The 24057-nt window shown below is 54.4% G+C and overlaps 1 protein-coding gene across 3 annotated transcripts in view; it reads right to left on the bottom strand.

Moving 5' to 3' along the window:
- The window catches only part of SHISA6 (shisa family member 6), a 233431-nt gene that overhangs the window by 85432 nt on the left and 123942 nt on the right, over positions 1-24057 (bottom strand). The gene's annotated exons all lie outside the window — the stretch shown is intronic.

Below are 24057 nucleotides of genomic sequence, written 5' to 3'. Positions count from 1 at the left end.
CACTGGGCCCAGAGCTACAGCAACTGCTCACTGGTGCTGAGCAGAGTGCAAGGATCACCTCTCTCAACCTGCTGCAGCACTCTAACCACAGAATTGTTTGGGTTGGAAAAGGCCTCTGAGATCATCCAGTCCAACAGCAACCCAGCACCACCATGGCCCCAGGAGCCATGGCCCCAGGAGCCATGGCCACACCTTGCTGGAACACCTCCAGGCATGGGGACTTTACCACCTCCCTGGGCAGCCTCTGCCAATTCCTCAGCAGCAGAGAGCTGCAGTCCATTGACTCCCTGCACAACAAGGTCAAAATGCTGGCTCATATCCAACTTGTTGCCCACAAGGACTCCCACATCCCTCCCTGTAAATCCACCCTGCAGGCAGCCTGCAGCCTGAGCAAACACTTCTGGCTGGCTGGCAGGAGGAGGCAGAGCTCAGCTTGAGCAGCTTACCCAAGAGCCTTGGATTCAGCGGAGGGAAGTGCCATACATCTGTGGTCCTTGGGCTCACGCAGTCCCACAGCACTAACCACTGCAGCCTGGGCTGCCTTCCAGCTCTACCTGGAACCAAGAGCTGTATTTCTTTTATCTGCTCCAGCAAGCAGGTTTGGGGATTTGGGATGGTAACGAGGTAAGCACCAAGGCAGCCCTGTGGGCTCTGTGCATCGGGGTCACCTTCACAAGATCATTCAGCTGCTGGTGCAGGAGTGAGCTTCAGCACGGGCTGCAAACCTGGAATCAGGGAGGAATCCATCTCAGTCCAGCCCTCGGTGGCACTGAGGCATCTTCAGCAAGACTGAGGATGAGACCAAGCTGAGTGGCCTGGTTGACACAATGGAGGGAAGGGAAGGCACAGATAGACCTGGAGAGGAGGATCCAAGCCAGTAAGTCCAAGTTCAGCAAGGGCCAAGAGCAAACTCCTGCAGCTGGGTCAGGGAAATGCCAAGCACACATCCAGACTGGGTGAGAAGTAGCTCAGGAACAGCCCTGAGGAGAAGAGGCCTTGGGGGTGTCAGTTAGTGCCAAAGTGCCCAGGGGCCAGCACTGGTCACTGGCAGCCCAGAGCCAGCTGTAAGCTGGCTGCAGCCAGAGCAGGCAGAGCAGCAGCACAGGGAGGGGATTCTGTTCCTCTGCTCTGCTCAGACCTCACCTGCAGCACTGCCTCCAGCTCTGGGGAACCCAGCACAAGGAGGACCTGGAGCTGCTGGAGAGGGTCCAGAGGAGGTCACAAAGACGATCAGAGGGGTGGGAACCTCTCCTAGAGGACAGGCTGGGAGAACTCAGCCTGGAGAAGGGAAGACTTCAGGGAGACCTCAGAGCAGCCTTCCAGTACCTGAAGGGGCTGCAGGGGAGCTGGGGAGGGACTCTGGACAAGGACTGGGAGTGCCAGGCTGAGGGACAATGGCTTTGAGCTGGGAGAGTGAGAGTGGAGATGAGGAAGAGATTGTTGAGAGTGAGGGTGGGGAGAGACTGGCACAGGCTGCCCAGGGAGGCTGTGGCTGTGCCCTGCCTGGAGGTGTTGAAGGCCAGGCTGGATGAGGCCTTGGGCAGCCTGTGCTGGTGGGAGGTGTCCCTGGGCATGGCAGGGGCTTGGCACTGGGAGGTCCCCTCCAACTCAACCCATTCTATGACTCTGTGGATCTGTCCCTGTACTCCTTTGCCTGTCAGCTGTGTGGGAACAGTCCTCACCAGCCTGTTCAGCAGCTGAGGTCAGCGAGATGGAGATGAGGCCATTAGGGGATATTGTTCAACCTTCCTCATTTCCATTTCCCTCCATTTCAGATCTGCCTTCCTTTTATTCCAGTTTGGCATTCCAGAAATACTGTCATTTGTGGAACCAAATTTCTTTGATCTCAACCAGCTCACAAAAGATTTCAAGATGCTTTGCCTCTGTGGGCTGTGAGTGGGAGCTGCAGCAGACAGGCTGGGGGGATGGATGTGCAGCTTTCAGCAAGCTGGGGCTGCAGGGCCCTGGCTGCAGGTCCTGCTGCAGTCACTCATTGCCTCTGAACACAGACACAGGCCCTACTGCCACTGCAAATGTGCCACCCGTGGGTGGCATCACAAACTGGCTAAAGAGACCTTCAACATCCAAGTATTGCTCACCACAGGAAAAGCAATTTTGCAAGGAGAGGCCACGTGTGCTTCATACACTCACAGACTGGGCTGGACTGGAAGGGACCTCCAAAGCTCATCCAGCCCAACCCCCTGCACTCAGCAGGGACATCCTCCATAGAGCAGGTTGCCCACAGCTCTGTCCAACCTCACCTTCAGTATCTCCAGGGATGGGCCCCAACCACCTCCCTGGGCAACCTGTTGTTGTGTTCCAGCAGCCTCCTGGTGCAGAACTTGTTCCTCACATCCAATCTCAACCAGCCCTCGTCCTGTCCCTGCAGGCCTTTGGGAACAGCCCTCTGCAGCCTGCTTGTAGCCCTTCAGGTACCCGAAGGCTGCTCTAAGGTCTCCCCAGATCCTTCTCTTCTCCAGGCTCAACACCCCCAGTTCCCTCAGCCTGTCCCCACAGCACAGGTTCTCCAGCCCTCTGTTCATGTCTGTGGCCTCCCCTGGACCCTCTCCAGCAGCTCCAGGTCCTTCCTTATTGAGGGCCCCACAGCTGGCCTGAGCCCTGCAGGTGAGGTTTCAGCTGAGCAGAGCAGAGGGGCAGGATCCCCTCCCTCCAGTTCTGCCCACACTGCTCTGGATGCACCCAAGCTGCCCTTGGCCTTCTGGGCTGAAAGTTCACACTGTTCATGAAAGCACTGAAGAGACCTGAGGTCATTCCACAGAATCACCAACTCCCTACTTGGGAATAAAATAATTAATTCACAGAGGAGGAAGTCAGAACCTTTCACTGCCACAGAGGAACCCTGTGGTACCCCAAGGATGCTAATTAATCTGTTACAATGAGCTTGTCAAAGCAGTGGCATCGGGCAGAGCTTCAAATAGAGAAGAGGGCCAGGGTGAAAACACCATGAGCAAGGCAGTTCACACTTGGTTTGCACAGAATCTACAGGTCGGGAGAGATAGGGAACTGCTGGAGAGAGTCCAGGGCAGGCTGCAGAGCTGCTGAGGGGCCTGGAGCAGCTCTGTGAGGAGCAAAGGCTGAGAGCCCTGGGGCTGAGAGCCTGCAGAAGAGCAGCCCCAGAGGGCACCTGAGCAATGCTCAGCAAGAGCTGAAGGAGCTGTGGGGGGCAAAAGGCTGGGGCCAGACTCTTGTCAGTGGTGCCCAGGGACAGCACAAGGGGCAATGGGCACAGACTGGAACCCAGGAGGTTGCATCTGAGCAGGAGGAGAAAGTTGTTTGTTGTGAGGGTGCTGGAGGCCTGGAGCAGGCTGCCCAGAGAGGTTGTGGAGCCTCCTTGTGTGGAGAGCTTCCAAGGCCAGCTGGGCATTGTGCTGCTGGGCAGGCTGGAGCAGAGTGTTGGATGACCTCCAGAGGTCCCTTCCAAGCCCCCCATGCTGGGGTTCTGGGGTTCTGTGACAAGATGCAGCCCTGTGCCACAGTCCCAGCCATGCCTTGTGTCTGAGCTGCAGTTTAACTGTGACAGTTCTGATGCAAGGAGATGTAAATCCTCCTGCAGGTCATGGCACTGCTTCCATCTTTGGTCACATTGCAGCAGCTTCTCCTGACTGAGCCATTTCTCCCACACTCTAAGGCATGTTCAGCTCTCGGCATCCTCGGCCACTGTCAACCAGCATCGACTGCACTCACAGCTCCAACAGGTCACATTTAAGATAGTGCTGGAGGAAGATGAGATCTGATGCCTGCCTCCTTCACAGCCGCTCCAGAAGCTGTAATGCACATCCTGTGTTTCACTGAGGCTGCATTACATGGTCCATGGAGTCAGGGATGAACCTAAGGAGGTTCAACAAGGAATGAACCTAATGAAGTTCAACAAGGACAAGTGCAGAGTCCTGCACCTGGGGAGGAATAACAAACTGCACCAGTACAGGCTGGGAGGTGATCTGCTGGAGAGCAGCCCTGTGGAGAGGGACCTGGAGGTGCTGGTGGATAACATCCATGGGGCAGCAATGTGCCCTGGTGGGCAAGAGGGGCAATGGGATCCTGGGGGGCATTAAGCAGAGTGTCCAGCAGATCCAGGGAGGTTCTCCTCCCCCTCTACTCTGCCCTGCTGAGGACCCATCTCGAGTACTGCCTTCAGTTTGGGGCATCCCAGTTAATGATGGACAGGGATCTGCTGGAGAGAGTCCAAGGCAGGGCTACGAGGATGATGAGGGGACTGGAGCACTGCCTGATGAAGAGAAGCTGAGGGCCCTGGGGCTGCTTAGTCTGGAGAAGAGAAGACTGAGAGGGGATTTAATCAATGTATATAAATATCTGAGGGCTGGGGGTCAGGAGGGGGGGCACAGGCTCTGCTCACTTGCTCCCTGGGACAGGACATGGAGCAATGGATGGAAGCTGCAGCACAGGAGGTTCCAGCTCAACACAAGGGGGAACTTCTTGACTGTAAGGGTCCCAGAGCACTGGCACAGGCTGCCCAGAGAGGTTGTGGAGTCTCCTTATCTGGAGCCTTTCAAGGCCTGTCTGGATGTGTTCCTGTGTGCACTGAGATGGATTGTATGGCCCTGTCCTGGCAGAGGGGGTTGGACTCGATGATCTCTTTGGGTCCCTTCCAACCCCTGACATTCTGTGAGCCTGTGATCTGTGATCTGTGATCCTGTGACTGCACTGGGTCCTTCCCTAAATGTCATAGAGTGATGAGAGAGGCACCCAGTGAGCTACCTAATGGTGTCTTGTTCAGTCCCTTCAGTTCAAGGAGGTATCTACCAGGTCTTTGTGGTGGACTTTGAGCTAAACATCATGGGAGATGCAGGGCAAATGTGAATACCCAAAAAAATCAGAGCAAGAGGAAGGGAAGTATTAATATTTCACTGCTGTCTATAGCTGAACAAATGCAGTGCCAAACTGCACCTCCAGACTGCTGGGCTGACTGAAGAGCAAAGCAACCTCAGTATGGAAAGCCACCACTGTGGTTAATGACAGGATCATGGAATAGAGTAATGGAATTTTTTCTGTAGGAAAAGCCCTCTAGGATCATCCAGTCCAACAGCAACCCAGCCCCACCATGGCCACTAAACCATGGCCCAAGTGCCACAGCCACAGCTTGCTGGAACACCTCTAGGCATGGGGACTCCACCACCTCCCTGGGCAGCCTCTGCCAATCCATGACCACTCTTGCAGTACAGAAATTTTTCCTCCTCTTCCACCTAACCTCCCCTGGAGCAATTTCAGATCAGTTCCTCTCCTCTTCTCACCTGAGACTAGGGAGCTGGGCCCAACCTCCACCTCAATGCAACCTCATTGTATATTCTTATGTCAACAAAGCAGTTGAAATAGAGCTGTTGGAGGAGGCCACAAAGATGATCAGAGGCTGCAGAACTCTGCTATGGGGACAGGCTGGGAGAGTTGGGTCTTTGCAGCCTGCAGAAGAGAAGGCTCCAGGCAGACCTCAAAGCAGCCTGCCAGTATCTGAAGGGGCTCCAGGAGAGCTGGGGAGGGACTTTGGGCAAGGGCTGGGAGTGCCAGGATGAGGGACAGTGGCTTTGAGCTGGGAGAGGGGAGACTGAGAGTGGAGATGAGGAAGAATTATTTGCAGTGAGGGTGGGGAGAGACTGGCACAGGTAGCCCAGGGAGGCTGTGGATGTGCCCTGCCTGGAGGTGTTCAAGGCTGGATGAGGGCTTGAGCAGCCTGTGCTGGTGGGAGGTGTCCCTGGGCATGGCAGGGGGTTGGAGCTGGATGACTTTTGAGGTCCCTTCCAACCTAAATCATTCTTTGATTCTGTGAATCTCTGAATCTGCCAAGATGTTTTAGTAATAATGAGACTTCTGCTTCCTGTGTGACCCTCATCATATATTTCAGCCTCAGACTACTGCTCTGGCTGAGGTACAGCCAGGATATTACACAGCTCAGTGAGAGTTTGAATCCCAGTGATAAGAGATGCTCAATATTCATCCTGTTGCATCTAACTACTGCTGACCACGTTCAAATCCTAATTAGGAGTTTGTGCTTAACATTGTATTGAATTTCCTTCCTTCCCCTTTGGAGGTTGATGGAGATTCATTGCATGAATCCAGGAGATGTTTTTCTCTTGAAATGAGGGTGGAAGTCTGCTACAAGGATCTGTAAGATGGAGACATCTGGAGGCATTCAGGAGGACAGGACACCTCCCACCAGCCCAGGTTGCTCAAGGCCTCATCCAGCCTGGCCTTCAACACCTCCCTGTAGGAGGCAGCCACAGCCTCCCTGGGTGACCTGTGCCAGTGTCTCCCCACCCTCACTCAAGAATTTCTTCCTCATCTCCAGTCTCAGACTCCCCTCTCCCAGCTCAAAGCCTTCCATCCTGCTTCTCTGGCCCCAAAGAGAGCTGCCTGCTGTGTCTTCCATGGTAGCTGCAACAGCTGATGGTGCAGGTGTGCTCCTCAGAGCCCTGCGTGCAGCACAAGAGCATTCTGGAGCAGCCAGCTGGGTATCAGGGTGGAGATCTAATCTGCCCACCTGGTAGGTGTTCAAGTTGGGCACAGTTTAGTGGCCTTGCCACTGTGCCACCTGAGGCCTCAGTGACCTTAGAGGTCTGTTCCAAGCCAAACTGTTCTGTGACTGTATGGTTTGAGGCAGAGCTGCTTCTGGAGGCCTGGCATAGATCCTGTGTCCTCCCCTCAGCAGCCCCAGAGACTCCATCCCATCCTCTGCAACACCTCTGCACAGGCTGTCTGCCACCAGTGACACTCTGTGCTAGAAGGTGAGGGCAGGAGGCTGCGAGGGTTTCCATAGTGACCAGTCCTGCACCAGAGCCTGTGGCTGGAAATGACATTGAGAGAGTTCCCAGCACTGTGGACCTCAGAGTCACAGCCCTGTGCAGGGAGCTTCAGAATGGGGGAGAGAGGGAAACCTGCAGAGCAAAGCCAGGGTCTGGCCTGCTGCATCTGTTCACACCTGAGAGCAGTACCAGCTCACACCTGAGAGCAGTTCCAGCTCATCTGCTCACACCTGAGAACAGTTTCACCTCATCTGCTCACACCTGAGAGCAGTTCACTTCCATAGAGGGAAACTGCTAGTGAAAGAAGACTCCCAGAGCACTCAGATATGCAGAGGTGCACCTGAAAGGGTGAGTGAGGCTGGAGGCTCTGAGGCAAGGCCTGAGTTAAGTATCCCTATTACAGCAGGAAAAGTCTTTCCAGGACTGCCTGGAAAGAGCCATGAGGACAAGCTGTGAAATAGATGAACAGCAACAGTGTGGCCAACAGGGCCAAGGCAGGGATTGTGCCCCTGTGCTGGGCACTGGTGAGGCTACCCTTCGAATCTTGGGTTCAGTTTTGGGCCACTCACTCCCAGAAGGAAACTGAGGGACTGGAGCAGGTCCAGAGAAGGGTAACAAAGGTGGGGAAGGATCTGGAGAAAAGGGTTGGGAATGAGCAGCTGAGGGAGCTGGGGGTGTGCAGTCTGGAGAAGAGGAGGCTGAGGGCAGAGCTCATTGCTCTCTGCAGCTCCCTGAGAGGAGGCTGCAGTCAGGTGAGGTTTGGGCTCTGCTCCCAAGGAACAAGTGACAGAACAAGAGGAATGTCCTCAAGCTGCACCAGATTAGGCTGAGGCTGAACATGAGGAACAATTTCTTCCCCCAAAGGGTTGCAAACTCCTGGCCCAGGCTGCCCAGGACAGTGTTGGAGTCCCTGTCTCTGGAGGGGTTTCAAAGCTGTGGAGATGTGGAGCTGAGGGATGTGATCTAATGGTGCCCTGGTGGGGCTGGGTTAAGGGTTGGATTTGGTCTCCCAACCAACCAAGTCTATAACTCTAAACAAGGACATCTGCTTGCAGTCTCCTCAGAAGAGGAAAAGCTACAGGAAAGGTAATCACATTGGAGCTACAACAACTGAGCTCACCAGACCTGATCACAACAGGCTTCCCTCCAGCCTGGCTTCCTGTCCAGACAGGCTCCAGCAGCAGATGAGGAACCCCACAGTGGATTAATTATCAAACGAAGTGCCTGGGGAAAATGTTCTCTTTGGACTGCAGCAGGCATTGGTGGTTGGCCTGTGCCCTGAAAGCTGACAGATCATGACCCAGAAACATCTCTGTGCACAAGCACAGTGTGAAAGGGAGCTTGAAGATCTCTGCAGTGGTGCCTCCATAGGTGTGTGCCTGGAGAGAGGCAGAGGCAGGCGATGGGCTGTGGGTCAGATGGGTTAGGCAAACAGGGTTAGGGTCAGGGCTGTTTAGTGGGGCTAGTAAATGCCACTTGGGTTTCCCTAGCTGCCTTTTTAATCCAGTGTGCAGAGCCCAACTCTGCCAGTCTGGCCTCACAGCAGAGTCCTGCCAGCACTGCTGTGGTCTCCTCTGGCCCTGCTCCAGCAGGTCCCTGTCTGTGCTGTGCTCCAGAGCTGCCCCAGCACTGCAGGGAGGTCTTAGCAGAGCAGAAGGACAGAATCCCCTCCCTGCCCCTGCTGCCCACACTGCTGGGACCAGCCCAGGACAGGCTGGGGCCGGGCTGGCAGTGCTCAGTGCCAGCTCCTCTCCAGCTTTGCCCCCCAGCGCCCCTAAGTCCTTCTCCTCAGGACTCCTCTCCAGCCTTTCATCCCCCAGCCTGGATTGATTCTGGGGACTGCCAGGACTCCTCCCCACCCCTGCTGCCCACCATGACCTTCCTCCCAGCTAGCACTGTGGCAGTTGCATCCTGAAGGTCACAGGAGCTCCTGTGTTACCTAGAAGTGACCTTTTGTCTTCCTTCAATCCATGAGGGAGCTGGGCAAAGTGCTGAACAGGCAGGTGGTGTCATGGCAAATCATAATATCATTAAGGCTGGAGAAGTCCTTCAGGATCATCAAGTCCAACCATCAATGGCCCCACTAATCGTATCTTAGTTGGTCATGGTGACTGAAGAGGCAGAAGAGCAGATCCTGCAGGTGGCAGGAGGCAGCCTGCAGCAAAGCAGCAAGGTGGGGTCATGTATCACAGAATCACAGGATGGCAGGGCTAGGAAGGGATCTCTTGGGCCCATTGGGGGGCACTAGGAAAAGGGATTCGTTTAAAAAATGCTCTCTTATTGCCAATTCCATTGCTCTGATCAGAGGGATGTAGTGGCCCTGGTGGGGTTGGGTTGCTGGTTGGACTGCACGACCTTGGAGGTCTTCTCCAACACAAGTCACTGGTACCCTGAAGGGTGCCTTCCAAACCAGAATATCCATCCTGTGACTCTGACAAGACTTTGGGAGGGTGCTGAAGCCACCATGCAGGATGCTGTTGTGGCTCAGGGTTGGCTTCACAGGTTTGTAGGACACTGCACAGCTGCTAAGGTCACCTGGCATAGCCCAGCCTGCTGGCAGCCAAGCGTGGCACGGCAGCTTTCAGGGACATGACCTCTTTATTGCTTGTCTCTTGTCATTCTCTCCTTGTTCCTTCTTTCTCTCCTCTGACCTAAGAGGACACAGGAGAGAGAGCTTTAACTAAGCTTCAACCCAAAATGTTTCATTTGCTTCTAAACCTGCTTGTCTGTGGGGTTCTTGTTCAGACTTTGGGTCGGAGGGGCAGAGGGTAAGGGGAAGAAAGGAAAATAGAGAAGCACTTCATTGAGATTGACCTAAACCCTCCCACTTGTCAGTTCAGTCAGCAAAGCAGAGCAATCATCCAGCTTGTTTCCCACCAGCAGGAGGGAGTCAGGGCTGTGCTGGGGCTGCAGAGAGGTGTGGGAGGCCAGCAAGGTAACTGGGGTGAGAGGGTGACACTGAGAGGTGAGAACGTGCTCTGTGCCAGGCCAGGTGGTCTGACACAGCTTTTGTCATGGCACTATTTTTAAGGGCCCCTCTCTTAACATGGGCCAGGTAGCAGGGCAAGGAGATGAGGTGGGTGTGAGGTTCACAGGACTTCTGTTGGTGTCCTGGCATTGGCGTGCTGCTGAAGGAGAAATTCATCCTGCAGCTGGCCTCAATACTAGGACAAGCTGAAGTCTCCATCTGCTAAAGTGAATAGATGGAGGCATCTGGTGTGCTTGGGTGGGTGTTGGGGAGCTCACTGCTTGTGCAAGAGAAAAGTCTTTAGAGAACAGGGCTGGGGAGGAGCAGCTGAGGGAGCTGGGGGTGTTGAGGCTGGATAAGAGGAGGCTGAGGGCAGAGCTCATCACTCTCTGCAGCTCCCTGAGAGGAGGCTGCAGTGAGGTGGGGATTTGGCTCTGCTCCCTAGTGTCAGGTGAGAGAGGGAGAGGAACTGGCCTCTGGTTTAGTGGGCATGGTGGTGCTGGGTTGGTGGTTGGACTGCAGGGACAGGACAAGGGGTGATGGGTTCAAGCTTGAGAAGAGCAGATTTAGATTGGAGGTTAGGAACAAGTTCTTTATTATGAGGGTGGTGGAGCACTGGAACAGGTTGCCCAGGGAGGTGGTTGAGGTCCCTTCCCTGGAGACATTCAAGGTGAGGCTTGACAGGGCCCTGGGTGACCTGGGCTACTGGGGATGTCTCTGCTGACTGCAGGGGGCCAGACTGGATGACCTCTAGAGGTCTCTTCTGGCTGGACCATTCTATTATTCTATGGTTCTAAGAAGAGGAAATGGCCTGGAATTGTGCCAGGGGAGGCTTAGGTTGGAGATGAAAAAAATGTCTTTGGTGTGAGATTGGTCAGGCATTGGCAGAGGCTGCCCAGGGAGGTGGTGGAGTCCCCATGCCTGGAGGTGTTCCAGCAAGCTGTGGCCATGGCACTTGGGGCCATGGTTTGGTGGCCATGGTGGTGCTGGGTTGCTGGTTGGACTGGATGATCTCAGAGGCCTTTTCCTAGACAGACAGTTCTGTGGTTCTGTGATTGGGGTTTGATTGGCCAAGGTGTCCATGCAGAGTCCTGCACCTCAGGGGAAACAGTTGAAAGAGTTTTCCTTCTGGGGAACACAAAAGACTTTAAAAGGAGAGGAGAGGAAAGGAAAAAGGAGGGCATTGGCAATCCAGAGAGCTTTCCATAAGACTTCTTTCCAATCTCTCAAAATCTCTGCTGGTTGAAAATTGAATTTGCCCTTCACATAAAAGCATTCTGACACTGGACTGACCATCTGCCTCCGTGACACCCTCACAGGCCAGCATGAGAGCCACCAGGATGACTGAGGGACTTGAGCATCTCCCCTGTGGAGGGAGACTGAGAGCCCTGGGGCTGTCTAGTCTGGAGAAGAGAAGGCTGAGAGGAGATCTGATCAAGGTCTGTCAATACCTGAGGGGTGGGGGTCAGTGTCTTTTGAGTGGTGCACAGCAATAAGCCAAGGAGCAATGGATACAAACTGGAACAGAGAAGGCTTCACCTCAGCATGAGGAGAAACTTCTTTGCAGTGAAGGTGACAGAGCCCTGGAGCGGGCTGCCCAGAGAGGTTTATGGAGGCTCCTTCTCTGGAGCCTTTCCAACCCACCTCGATGCATTCCTGTGTGGACTACTCTGGGTGATGCTGCCTTGGCAGGGGGGTTGCACTGGATGACCTTTGGAGGTCCCTTCCAACCTACAAGGTTCTGTGATTCTGTGATCTATCACCAGCAGCTCAGCTCTACAAGCTGGAGATTCAATCAGAGGCTCTGAGCACCACCTCATGTTCCTCTCACTCCAGCCCAATAGCTGCTTTTGGGTGAGCAAACCCCCAGTGAAGGATGATTCATGGCTGTTATCAGATGGCTTCAACTATTCCAGGAGAACAAAAATGCAATCACATTGCAATGCCAAACATTTAGGAGCAGACCAGGAGGACTCTCTAGTGCCAGAGACAGGAGAGTGCCAGTGCCAAATTCGGGCTCACGTCTCCTGGGTCAGGGTGCCCGAACAAGCGCAGTGGCCTGCAGCACAGCTCTCAATATCCTATCCTCAGCAGGAGCTCTCTTGTGGGGGAAGGACCACAGCCTCTTGGAGGAGGAAGACAGCAGCCAGCCTCTCAGCCAGGTGCAGAAGCTGGCAGCTCCAGCTCAGAGAACACAACTGTTGTCTGCAGAGCTCCAAAGAGAAATGGCTCTTGTCTGGGGCACTTTTCCTCTGCTATCACCACTAATCCTGTTAATAGAAATTGCATCAATAAACCCAGCTCCTTTTGATGTCTTCCTCCCTAATCTTCATGGTGGATTACTGCAGTAGGTCACCTTGCATCCTCCCTTATCCCTGTCAGAGCATCCTCCTTTGAAATCTGTAATTATCTCTCTGAGATAATTGCCAAAATCATCTGCAGTCCTGGAGAGATCTTCAAAACCTACTTGTTTATGAAAGCAAATAATTCAGGTTAATCAAATGTTGTGAGATTCCCACTCTGCCTGTCTAGGTGTCTGGAGATGGAAGCCTGCACCTTGGCTCTTGCACAACCTTGCCCACCAGGCTGGGAGACTCCTACAGGAGAGCAACCTGACCACTGCAGTGCACACCTCAGCTCCAGAGAAAGGCTCTGATCTTCACTGCATGGTTCTCTGGGAGTGGAGGCACTGGAAGGCTACTCTGAGGTGTCCCTGGAGCCTTCTCTTCTCCAGACTGCACAGCCCCAACTCTCCCAACTCATCCCACATCAGAGGTTCTGCAGCCTCTGATCACCTTGCTGGCTTCCTCTGGACCCTCTCCAGCAGCTCCAGGTCCTTCTTATGTTGGGTGCTCCATATCTGGCCCCAGCCCTGCAGGTGAGGTTTCCCCAGAGCAGAGCAGAGCAGAGCAGAGCAGAGCAGAGCAGAGCAGAGCAGAGGGGCAGGTTCCCCTCTCTCCAGCTCTGCCCACACTGCTTTGGATGCAGCCCAGGCTGCTCTTGGCCTTCTGGGCTGCCAGTGCCCACTGCTGGCTCCTGTCCAGCTTCTCCCCCACCAGCACCCCAAGGCCTTTCTTGCAGGGCTGCTCTCAATCTCATCAGCCCCCAGCCTGGTACTGAGGATTGCCCTGACTCAGACACGACCTTGCTCTTGTCCTTATTGAACTTCCTGAGGTTCTCCTGATCCCATATCTCCAGCCTGTCCAGGTGCCTTTGGATGAATCCATCTCTCAGTCCTGTTGACCACACCAGAAGTCCCTGACACTCATGAACACTACCTTCTTTCCAGAGCCCTCCCAAAGCCTTCCTCTCTCCAGATTCACATCTAGCACATCTACTTTGCTGCCTGCAGACAAATATTTACTCAGGACAAACATTCAATCTGCTTAGAGTGCCAGCGACAGCCAAAGGAGCTTCTGCACTCCTCTGAAGGTGCTCTGAGCTGCACTGGAGTCACAGCACAAAACCAAATCCAGTTGGTCATGAGACACAGCCACAGCATTTGCCCTGACCCTACACACACCACTGCCTTCTCCTCTACACAAAGTAGACCTGGACACAAAGTACACCTGTGGTGGCAGGGCTGACCCTACAGACAGCCTGGCCCCAGGAAACAGCAATGGAATTCCAACAGAGCTTTGCAACTTAGCAAGGATCTATAAAGGTTTGGTTCAATTATCAGGTAAAACATTTGATGAGAAACTGCTGAGAGTTAGGGTCCACCTGCTGGGAAGAGCTCTGTGGAGAAGGACCTGGCAGTGCTGGGGGACAGCAAGTTCCCATGAGCCAGCGATGTGCCCTTATGGCCTGGATGGGCAATGGAGCCCTGGGGTGCATTAGAACATTGTGGCCAGCATGGCAGAGGAGGTTCTTCACCCACTCTACTCTGACTTAATGAGGCTGTATCTGGAGTGCTGAGTCCAGTTCTGGGCTCCCCAGTGCAAGAAGAACATGGAACTGTTGGAGAGAGTCCAGGGCAGGCTGCAAAGCTGCTGAGGGGGCTGGAGCAGCTCTGGGAGGAGCAAAGGCTGAGAGCCCTGGAGCTGAGAGCCTGCAGAAGAGCAGCCCCAGAGGGCACCTGAGCAATGCTCAGCTACAGCTGAAGGAGCTGTGGGGGGCAAGAGGCTGGGGCCAGACTCTTGTCAGTGGTGCCCAGGGACGGCATAAGGGGCAGTGGGCACAGACTGGCACCCAGGAGGTTCCACCTGAGCAGGAGGAGAAAGTTGTTTGTTGTGAGGGTGCTGGAGGCCTGGAGCAGGCTGCCCAGAGAGGTTGTGGAGCGTCCTTGTGTGGAGAGCTTCCAAGGCCAGCTGGGCATTGTGCTGCTGGGCAAGCTGCTGTGGGTGCCCTGCTGGAGCAGGGGGTTGGACTGGATGATCTCCAGAGGTCCCTTCCACCCACCCTGTGCTGGGGTTCTGGGATTTTTAACCCTTTAGTGATACTTCTAAGTGATCTCCACATTCCTCCCCCATCATTTGCAGCTGCCAGTTCCTTGCCCCCATGACTATTAATGACAAAACATTAGTTGGACAAATCTGAATCAGACATTTGGAGGCAAAGCAATCACAAATTCTTTAAATGTCTCTTCAGAGTCTTAAAAAAAAAGGAGATCTGTTGGAGATTTTTATTCCCTTTCATTCTAAATGGCATTAGTTTCAGAATTTCCCTTCCAGTCAGACTAAAAAGAAGCATCTTCAAAGATGGAAGGGAAATGGAAGTGTTGCCAGATCTGTCCCCAGTTTCTGTTATCAGCAAAAGGGAATATTTTAAGATGCCTTTTTTTTCCCCCTTCTGTTTTTGAAAAGGAAGAAACACAAAAATCTCCACATTGCTCATCTCATCTCCCCTCACAACTTCACTTTCTTGCCCTATCTCTTCTGGAAGTACTCAACCCTGCAAGCACGTAGCTCTCTGTGGCAGCAGTGAGCAGCCTGCTTGCCCCCAGCTCCAGACACCAACAATCTCCACCAGCACTGGAGGAGCTGCTCTAGTGAAGATGCCATCACCTGAGGTCTTCTTTCATGGAATTCCTGCTGGGAGTGGACTTGGCATCCACATGGGACCAGTCTGCTGCTGCCTTTTATTGTTCTGACAAGGAATTAGCAGAGGTGCAGCTCTAATCTTGCAGGACTGCTGCTGTCTGACTGAGGGAGGCTCTTCTGCTCCCAGTCCCTCTTTGCAAGCCATTAAGAGGTGCTTAAAAAAAAGTCTCCTGAAATCGATTTTTTTTCACAGAATCACAGCATTGTCAGGGCTGGAAGGGACCTCAAGGATCATCCAGCTCCAACCCTCCTGCCATGGGCAGAGACACCTCACACTAGAGCAGCTTGCCCAGAGCCACATCCAGCCCAGCCTCAAACACCTCCAGGGATGAGGCTTCCACCACCTCCCTGAGCAACCTGTGCCAGTCTCTCACCACTCCCATGGAGAAAAGCTTCTTCCTAATGTCCAGTCTCAATCTCCCCTCCTCTAGCTTGGATCCATTTTCCCTCAGTCCTGCCACTCCCTAACACCCTGTAAAGTCCCTCCACGTCTTTCTTGTAGCCCACTTCAGATACCAGAAGGCCACAATAAAGTCTCCTTGGATCCTTCTCTTCTCCAGACTGAACTCTCTCAGCCTGTCCCCACAGCAGAGCAGCTCCAGCCCTCTGATCACTCTCGTGGCCTTGCTCTAGACAACTTCCAGCAGCTCTTCCCTGTTACAGGGCTTCAGAACTGGACACAGGCTCCAGGTGGGGTGAGTCTTGCTCTGGACACCTTCCAGCAGCTCCAGATCTTCCCTGTTACAGGGCTTCAGAACTGGGCACAGGCTCCAGGTGGGGTGAGTCTTGCTCTGGACACCTTCCAGCAGCTCCAGATCTTCCCTGTTACAGGGCTTCAGAACTGGACACAGGCTCCAGGTGGGGTGAGTCTTGCTCTGGACACCTTCCAGCAGCTCCAGATCTTCCCTGTTACAGGGCTCCAGAACTGGGCACAGGCTCCAGGTGGGGTGAGTCTTGCTCTGGACACCTTCCAGCAGCTCCAGATCTTCCCTGTTACAGGGCTCCAGAACTGGGCACAGGCTCCAGGTGGGGTGGGGTCTCAGCAGAGGGTGCAGAGGGGCAGAATCCCCTCCCTCTCCCTGCTGCCCACACTGCTCTCGCTGCAGCCCAGGGTTCCAGTGATGAAAAACAAGTTCCAATTAAAAACCCCAAATTATAGTAATAAACCCATGAACCAATCCCACAGTGGCCAGTTCTGAGAGCACCTGGTTAGGATGCCTTTTCCTCCCTGCTTTTGAGCCAGACCAGCTTGGTACTGGGACAGGGAGTGTGGCGCTGCCTCCTGTGGCCCCCAAACTCAGCAGTTCAGTACGAAAGAAGAAACCAAACGAGTGGTGCAGGCTGCAGAGCTTCCACCTAGCAAGCTGCAGGGTCACTTCCTGCTGCTTTTCAGTACTCCAGGCTCAATCCACTCCCTGAGTAACCCAACTGTAGGAACAAAGGAGCTGGTTCTGTCCTCCAGGCTGGAGGGAGAGGATGAACTGCAATGTGCACAAATTCAGCAGATTTGCACAGTAAAAAAACCCAAACCAAACATCTTTTAAAATTTCATGAGTTTTGGAGTGGAACTTTTTGATGTTTTCCTGCTGGGGTAAGCAGTAATAGTGGGTGGAATCATTTCCTTTCTGCTCCTTGCCTTTCTCCTCCTCTGGCATTCTGCCCTGCACCACTGCTACAGACTGGACCAGCAGACCTGGAAAGCTTTAATCACTGAATCTGAGAACTGTAGAATGGTCTGGGTGGGGAGGGACTCCCACAGCTCACCCAGGCCAACCCCCTGCACTCAGCAGGGACATCCTCCACAGAGCAGGTTGCCCACAGCCCTGTCCAACCTCACCTTCAATATCTCCAGAGATGTGGCCCCAACCACCTCCCTGGGCAGCCTGTTGCAGCGTTCCAGAAGCCTCCTGGTGCAGAACTTGTTCCTCACATCCAATCTAAATCTTCTCTGCTCTCATTTCAGACCGTTGCCCTCATCCTGTCCCTGCAGGCCTATGCAAGCAGTCCCTCTGCAGCCTGCTTTAGCCCCTTCAGGTACTGAAATGCAGCTCTGAGGTCTCCTTGGAGCTTTTCCTCTTCTCCAAGCTGAACACCCCCAACTGTCCCAGCCTGTCCCCACCGGGTAGGTTCTCCAGCCTGGAGGTTTTCCAGGCTGAAAGCAGTATCACAAAATCCAGAATCAATCCTGACATTATGAGTGTTAGAGAAGACTACTAGAATGCCAGAAGAGTGGGGAGAGAAGGCACTTCTTGAGATCATCCAGTCCAACCCCCTGCCAAAGCAGGGCACCCACAGCAGCTTGCCCAGCAGCACAGTGTCCAGCTGGCCTTGGAAGCTCTCCACACAAGGAGACTCCACAACCTCTCTGGGCAGCCTGCTCCAGGCCTCCAGCACCCTCACAACAAACAACTTTATCCTCCTGCTCAGGTGGAACCTCCTGGGTGCCAGTCCCTGCCCACTGCCCCTTGTCTTGTCCTTGGGCACCACTGACAAGAGTCTGGCCCCAGCCTCTTGCCCCCACAGCTCCTTCAGCTCTTGCTGAGCATTGCTCAGGTGCACTCTGGGGCTGCTCTCCTGCAGGCTCTCAGCCCCAGGGCTCTCAGCCCCTCCCAGAGCTGCTCCAGGCCCCTCAGCAGCTTTGCAGCCTGCCCTGGACTCTCTCCAGCAGTTCCCTGTCCCTCTTGCACTGGGGAGCCCAGAACTGGACTCAGCACTCCAGATGTGGCCTCACCAGGGCAGAGTAGAGCATGAGGAGAACCTTCCCTCGACCTGCTGCCCACACCTCATGCACCTCGAGAAATTATGGGAAACACTGTCCAAGAAGCGACAGAAGTGATGCAGCTTTGGCTGTACCACTCAGGACAGCTGCCTGAGCAACAGGGCCTGTCACCTCAGGATTCCATCCAGCCACTATCATCACCTTTGCTACTGGGAAACATTGTGAGGAAAATTAAATCATCCCAGTCACAGTGGGAGAGATTGGAGGTTTTTGCAGTCCACATTGCTGAATGTAAAATATGACTCATGGAGAGAAGACAGAGGGCAGAACTTGGGGTGGTTTATCCTCATGCACTCATACAAACACAGAATGGGTTGGAAGGGACCTTCAAGACCACCCAGCTCCAGCCCCGGCCATGCCCAGGGACACCTCCCACCAGCACAGACTGCTCAAGGCCTCATCCAGCCTGGCCTTCAACACCTCCAGGCAGGGCACAGCCACAGCCTCCCTAGGCAGCCTGTGCCAGGCTCTCCCAACCCTCACTCTCAACCATCTCTTTCTCTCAGTCTCTCCTCTCCCAGCTCAAGGCCACTGTCCTTCATCCTGGCACTCCCAGCCCTTGTCCAGAGTCCCTCCCCAGCTCTCCTGGAGCCCCTTCAGATACTGGAAGGCTGCTCTGAGGTCTGCCTGGAGCCTTCTCTTCTTCAGGCTGCACAGCCCTAACTCTGCCAGCCTATCACCACAGCAGAGCTTCTTCAGCCCTCTGATCAACTTCTTGTCCTCCTCTGGACCCTTTCCATTAGTTCAATGCCCCTCTTATTGTGGGGACACCATCTTCTTCTACAGACTTTGAGACTTGGAGCTTTTTCTCATTCCCATTTTTCACTCCAAACCAAACTGCTATCTCTTATCCTCTGGAGCTGTGCAAGGCCAGACTGGATGAGGCCCTGGGCAGCCAAGTCTAGCTGAGAGGTGTCCCTGCCCTTGGCAAGGGGGTTGGAGTAGCTGATCTCTAAGGTCCCTTCCAGCCTGAGCCACTCTGCTTGGCAAGGAATCACTTCACAGGAGGATCCTTTTGCTGCATGCACAGCCATGGGGAAGCTTTTTCCTACCTCTCCTATCTCAAGGCCCCGTGGCAGCTCCGTGGGTACCAGCGTAGTGCAGGCAGTAAATAATGCAGGGCTGTCTCCCTGGCACTCAATCCTAGAATCATAGAATCACAGAATCAAGCAGGTTGGAAGAGACCTCCAAGATCATCCAGTCCAACCTAGCACCCAGCCCTGTCCAGTCAACCAGACCATGGCACTAAGTGCCTCAGCCAGGCTTTTCCTGAACACCTCCAAGGACGGTGCCTCCACCACCTCCCTGGGCAGCCCATTCCAATGCCAATCACTCTCTCTGGCAAGAACTTCCTCCTAACATCCAGCCTACACTTTCCCCAGCACAACTTGAGACCGTGTCCCCTTGTTCTATTGCTGGTGGCCTGGGAGAACTAGTGTCTCACCTGGTACACAGGCTCTGCACAGAGATCAGGCAGGGGACCAGTCTGGGCAGAGTGGCTGGAAAGAGCCTGCTGGAGAAGGACCTGAGGGTGCTGGCCCCTTCCTGCCAAGCTCCTTCCCAGCCACTCTGCCCCAAGGCCACTTCCAAATGGTGGGTTTGAATCTCAGTCTGTGCCTGCTACTAGAGGCCAGAAGGCACACACCTACCTCATCCTGCAGAGGGAAGCTTCTTCTAGACACTCTCCTTCAGGCCATCTTCTGTGTTTTCACCTCTGTCTGTATTTCTCCTGCTGCCTCCTTCACTTCAGTCTGAGCTCCAGGGTGGTTTTCAATCCCCACTGCTTTTCTCTTCCCCTCTCTCCTCTGCTCTTTACCTTGTGGTATTCCCACTCTGTCCCAGTGATCCCAGCACCACAGATGTCTCCTGCTGCCAGGGGGGAGCAAATTAGTCCTGCCTCATCTGCCAGTGAGAACCATCAGGGGAATCCTTGTTCCCATGGCAAGGAGGGCCATATGCTGGGCTCCCAAGCCACAGCAGCAGCAAAAGGCTGCTGCTCAAGTGATGCCTGCAGGGTGCACTGAGAACTCCAGGTAACTCTCAGTGCTCAGGCTGCCTCTGCTCACAGCCCCCCCAGGCTTAGAGAACCTTCCGATCGAAGAGGGCAAGGACAGAGTGCAGGGAGCACCTGCTCAGAGCAGAGGGGACAGGGTGCAGGTCACCACCGGGACAGGTTCCCTAAACCACAGCAGAGATGAGGCTCGGGCTTGGACTAACCAAAGGCAAGAGGCTCCTCAGTGCAGTTGTGAGCTGGGTGAGGCCTGGGCTGGGGCCTCAAGCACCTCCCTGGGCAGCCTGTGCCAGTCTCTCCCCACCCTCACTGGGCACAGCTTCCTGCTGATGTCCAACCCAACTCTGCCCTGCTCTGGTTCCACCTCTTGTCCTGTCCCACAGGACCTTCTGAACTGTCCCTTCCCAGCCTGCCTGGAGGGCCCCTGCAGATCTTGCAATGCAGCAATAAGGTCTCCCTGGAGCCTTCTCTTCTCCAGGCTGAGCAGTCCCAGCTGCCCCAGGCTGTCTTTGCAGGAGATGTGCTCCAGGCCCCTGCACAGCTCTCCTGAAAGAGGCACACAAGAAAGACAGGAAGGGACTTCTGACAAGGGCTTGTGGTGCTAGGTAAGAGGGAACGGAATGAAGCTTCAGGAGGGGAGATTGAGAGTGGAGATGAGGAAGAATTCTTGATAGTGAGGGTGGGGAGAGCCTGGCACAGGCTGCCCAGGGAGGCTGTGGCTGTGCCCTGCCTGGAGGTGTTCAAGGCCAGGATGGATGGGTCCTGGAGCAGCCTGTGCTGGTGGGAGGTGTCTGCCCATGGCAGGGGGCTGGAGCCAGATGAGCTTTCAGGTCCCTTTCAACCACAACCATTCCATGATCTTTCAGATCCTTTCCCCTCAAGCCAGGGAAGGGATCTCTGAACAGCAGCCTCTGGTGGCCCCTGCCCTGCACAGCCTGCACCCACTGCTCGCAGTGCAGCGCCGCAGCCGCAGCTCTCTCCCGCTCGGATGCGCCTGCAGTGCCCGCACCCTGCACCCTGCACCCTGCACCTCCCTCGGACCCATGGCTTTTGTCTTTTCCCTGCTCCCCATCACCGATCCATGCGTGGGAACCTTCAGCACTCCGCGAACCTCTCCCTGCCGCACATCATCAGGAGCTGCTGTTCAGCAGGGCTGGGGGCTCCCAGCCACAGCCAGAGCCTGAAGAGTTGCTGAGTATTTGCACTTGGAACTGCCTGAACCAGCTCCAGGGAAGCAAAACTCATTAAAACCAGTAAAGATCACAACAGAATGGGTTGGGCTTCTTCATCCAGCTCCAGCCCCCTGCCAGGGGCAGGGACACCTCCACCCGCACAGGGGAGGGGAGCAATGTTTATCAGGACTTGAAGGGTGGGGGGCAAGAAGAAGGGGCCAGGCTCTTGGTGGTGGTGTCCTGTTATAAGGCAAAGGCAAAGGCCACAAACTAGAACCAAGGAATTTCCACCTGAAGATGATGAAAAGCTTCTTTGGTGTGAGGATGTTGCAGCCCTGGCACAGGCTGCCCAGAGAGGTTGTGGAGTCTCCTTCTCTGGAGCCTCTCAAGGCCTGTCTGGATGTGTTCCTGTGTGACCTGAGCTAGATTGTATGGTCCTGCTCTGGCAGGTCCCTTCCAACCCCTAATATCCTGTGATCCTGTGACTGCAGCCTGGTTTCCAGCAAACAGCTGCTCCCCCAGCACTCACACCACCTCCTTTCCCACAGCCATGTCTTCTGAAGTAAGTCCTTCATGTTCTACTCCTTGTCTTCCCAAGACCAAACTCTTGCTCAGCCTTTACTCAGAAGAGCTGGGGAGCTGAGCAGCCCCTCCTGTCCCTGCCACCACCTCATTCACAGGCAGTCCCACCCCACATGGAACCGGCAGGAGGGCTTCACGAGCTAATGGACCCTGGGTCAGCCTTCACTGAACAAAAGAAGCAAACACTCCTCCAAAACACACTTGAAAAAACCTCTATAAACCATTGCCTTCCCCATGCTCAGTTGTGAAGCCGAAGGCCACCATCCATAGCTGGGATTCTTCCTGTGTCTAATCAGACTTCATTGTCTCCTAATGAAACGCACGATCTGCTTAAGTGAACATGAATGGGAGCAACAGAGCTGCAGACAAGCAAGCAGGAGGGATATATAATTAATGTGATCATTGGGAAAGGGAGGGGGGGAAAAAAGGCTGTATGATATTGTTCCATCAATTATCAGCCTCTAATAATTCTGTCACCAAGCAAATGAAAGTGTTTTATCAATTAGTGCCAATCGTTTCCCCATAGAGAGCGCTGGGGAAAGGCAAATCATAACCGCAGCCTGGAGGGGGCAGGGGGATGTGGGATGAGGATGGAGACAGGTTTGTGATGCTGGTCACTGGGCTGTCTTCAGGGCACTCTGCTCCCCAGGCTCAGGCGAGAGAAGGAGAGGAACTGGCCTGGAATTGTGCCAGGGGAGGGTTAGATTGGAGATGAGGAAAAATTTCTTTGTTGTGAGAGTGGTCAGGGATTGGCAGAGGCTGCCCAGGGAGGTGGTGGAGTCTCCATACCTGGGGGTGTTCCAGCAAGGTGTGGCCATGGCACTTGGGGCCATGGGTTAGTGGCTGTGGCGGGGCTGGGTTGCTGGTTGGACTGGGTGATCTCAGGGGCATTTTACTGCCCAAATCATTCTATGAGTCTGTCAGCCCACAACTAGGCTCTGCAGAAGGCTCTGCAGCATGAAGCCCAGCAATAAAGAGGTGTTTTGGGAGTAACACAGTCTCAAGTTGTGCTGGGGGAAGTATTGGCTGGATGTTAGGAGGAAGTTCTTGCCAGAGAGAGTGATTGGCATTGGAATGGGCTGCCCAGGGAGGTGGTGGAGGCACCGTCCATGGAGGTGTTCAAGAAAAGCCTGGATGAGGCACTTAGTGCCATGGTCTAGTTGACTGGATAGGGCTGGGTGCTAGGTTGGACTGGATGATCTTGGAGGTCTCTTCCAACCTGGTTGATTCTATGGTTCATGATTTGGGTTCAGGACACCAAGCCTCCTCACAGACAGAGGTTGGCTACGTCATGGTCTGGCCAGGACCACCCAGCTCCATGAGACTTCTTTCCCTGGTTATAGAAGCATTTAGGCTGGAGGAAATTGCACTGAACTGCCTCAGCAGGAGAGATGTCCTCCAGCTTGGTGAGGGCAGTGACCAACCCCAGAGGCAGCATTTCAGTTGTATGAGAGCCTGCAGCTTGTAGTGACAGTGCGAGAGGGATCCGAGCCTCTCTGAATCTCTCCCCTCCTCTCACCTCTCTTCTCTCTGAGAGCCTTGCCTCTCCTCTCTGAGCCTCTCTTCTCCAGAGACACTGTGGATGAGGCAATGTGGAGGAGCAGAAAGGGGTATCTGGAATGGTTTGCCCTGGAGGTGTTCAAGTCCAGGCTGGATGAGGCCTTGAGCATCCTGGGCTGCTGGGAGGTGTCCCTGCCCATGGCAGGGGGTTGGAGCAGATGATCCCTAAGGTCTCTTCCAGCCTAAGCTGTTCTAGGATTCTGTGGTGAGATTTGCATTTGCAAAGAGAAGTCTTTGGGACCTTTTCATCCAAGTACAGCAGGCTTGCAGCAAGGTGCCAGAGCATGGCCAGCCAGGCCAGAGAGGGCTCTGCATCTCTTGGGTGAGGAGGGATAGAGAGAGGGACTGAATGGAAGTAAGATGTGGGAATCCATAACCACATGTCCAAGGGACTTCACATCCCACAGCAGGCTTGGAGGCCATGTTGGTTTTGTGCCCCCCACTCAGCAGTGGCCATACCTTGAACACTGGATTTGGACCCTGCACTACAGGAAAGAGATTGAGGGGCTGGAGTGGGTCCAGAGAAAGGCAACAAAGCTGGGGAAGGGTCTGGAGAACAGGGCTGGGGAGTAGCAGCAGAGGGAGCTGAGGGTGTGCAGTGTGGAGAAGAGGAAGCTGAGTGAGACCTCATTGCTCTCTGCAGCTCCCTGAAAGGAGGTTGGAGCCAGGTGGGATTTGAGCTCTGCTCCCAAGGAACAAGCAACAGAACATGAAGAAAGAGCCTCAGGTTGTGCCAGGGGAGGTTTAGGTTGGACATGAAGAACAATTTCTTCCTCAAAAGAGCTGTCGAGGCCTGGCTCAGGCAGCCCTGGGCAGAGATATGGTCCCCAGCCCTGGAGGGGTCTCAGAGCTGTGTAGATGTGGTGCTGTCAGCCACAGTTTAGGAGTGGACTTGGTAGTGTTGGGTTAGTGGTTGAAACCACTGATCCTGAAGGTCTTTTCCAGCCTGAAAGGCTCTGTGGCTCCCTGGCACAGCCTGAAGCCATGGCTTAGGAAGGGCTGGAGGATGGGTTCAGCTGCTGCTGTGGCTGCTGCTCCCGCAGGGGCTTTAAGCTCTTCCTGGAGATGTTTCTGTGCACTCAGCAAGAAACTGCCTGTTCAGAGGGATTTTCTTCCCTCCTCTCAGGATGAGAGGTTGGTATTTGACTTCATTATCTCCTAACTTAAAGT

This window comes from Pogoniulus pusillus, chromosome 11, assembly GCF_015220805.1.
Source record: "Pogoniulus pusillus isolate bPogPus1 chromosome 11, bPogPus1.pri, whole genome shotgun sequence".
Classification (NCBI taxonomy): Eukaryota; Metazoa; Chordata; class Aves; order Piciformes; family Lybiidae; genus Pogoniulus; species Pogoniulus pusillus.
The sequence above is the reverse complement of the archived record's forward strand: the minus strand, read 5'-3'. Positions and strand labels throughout refer to the sequence as shown.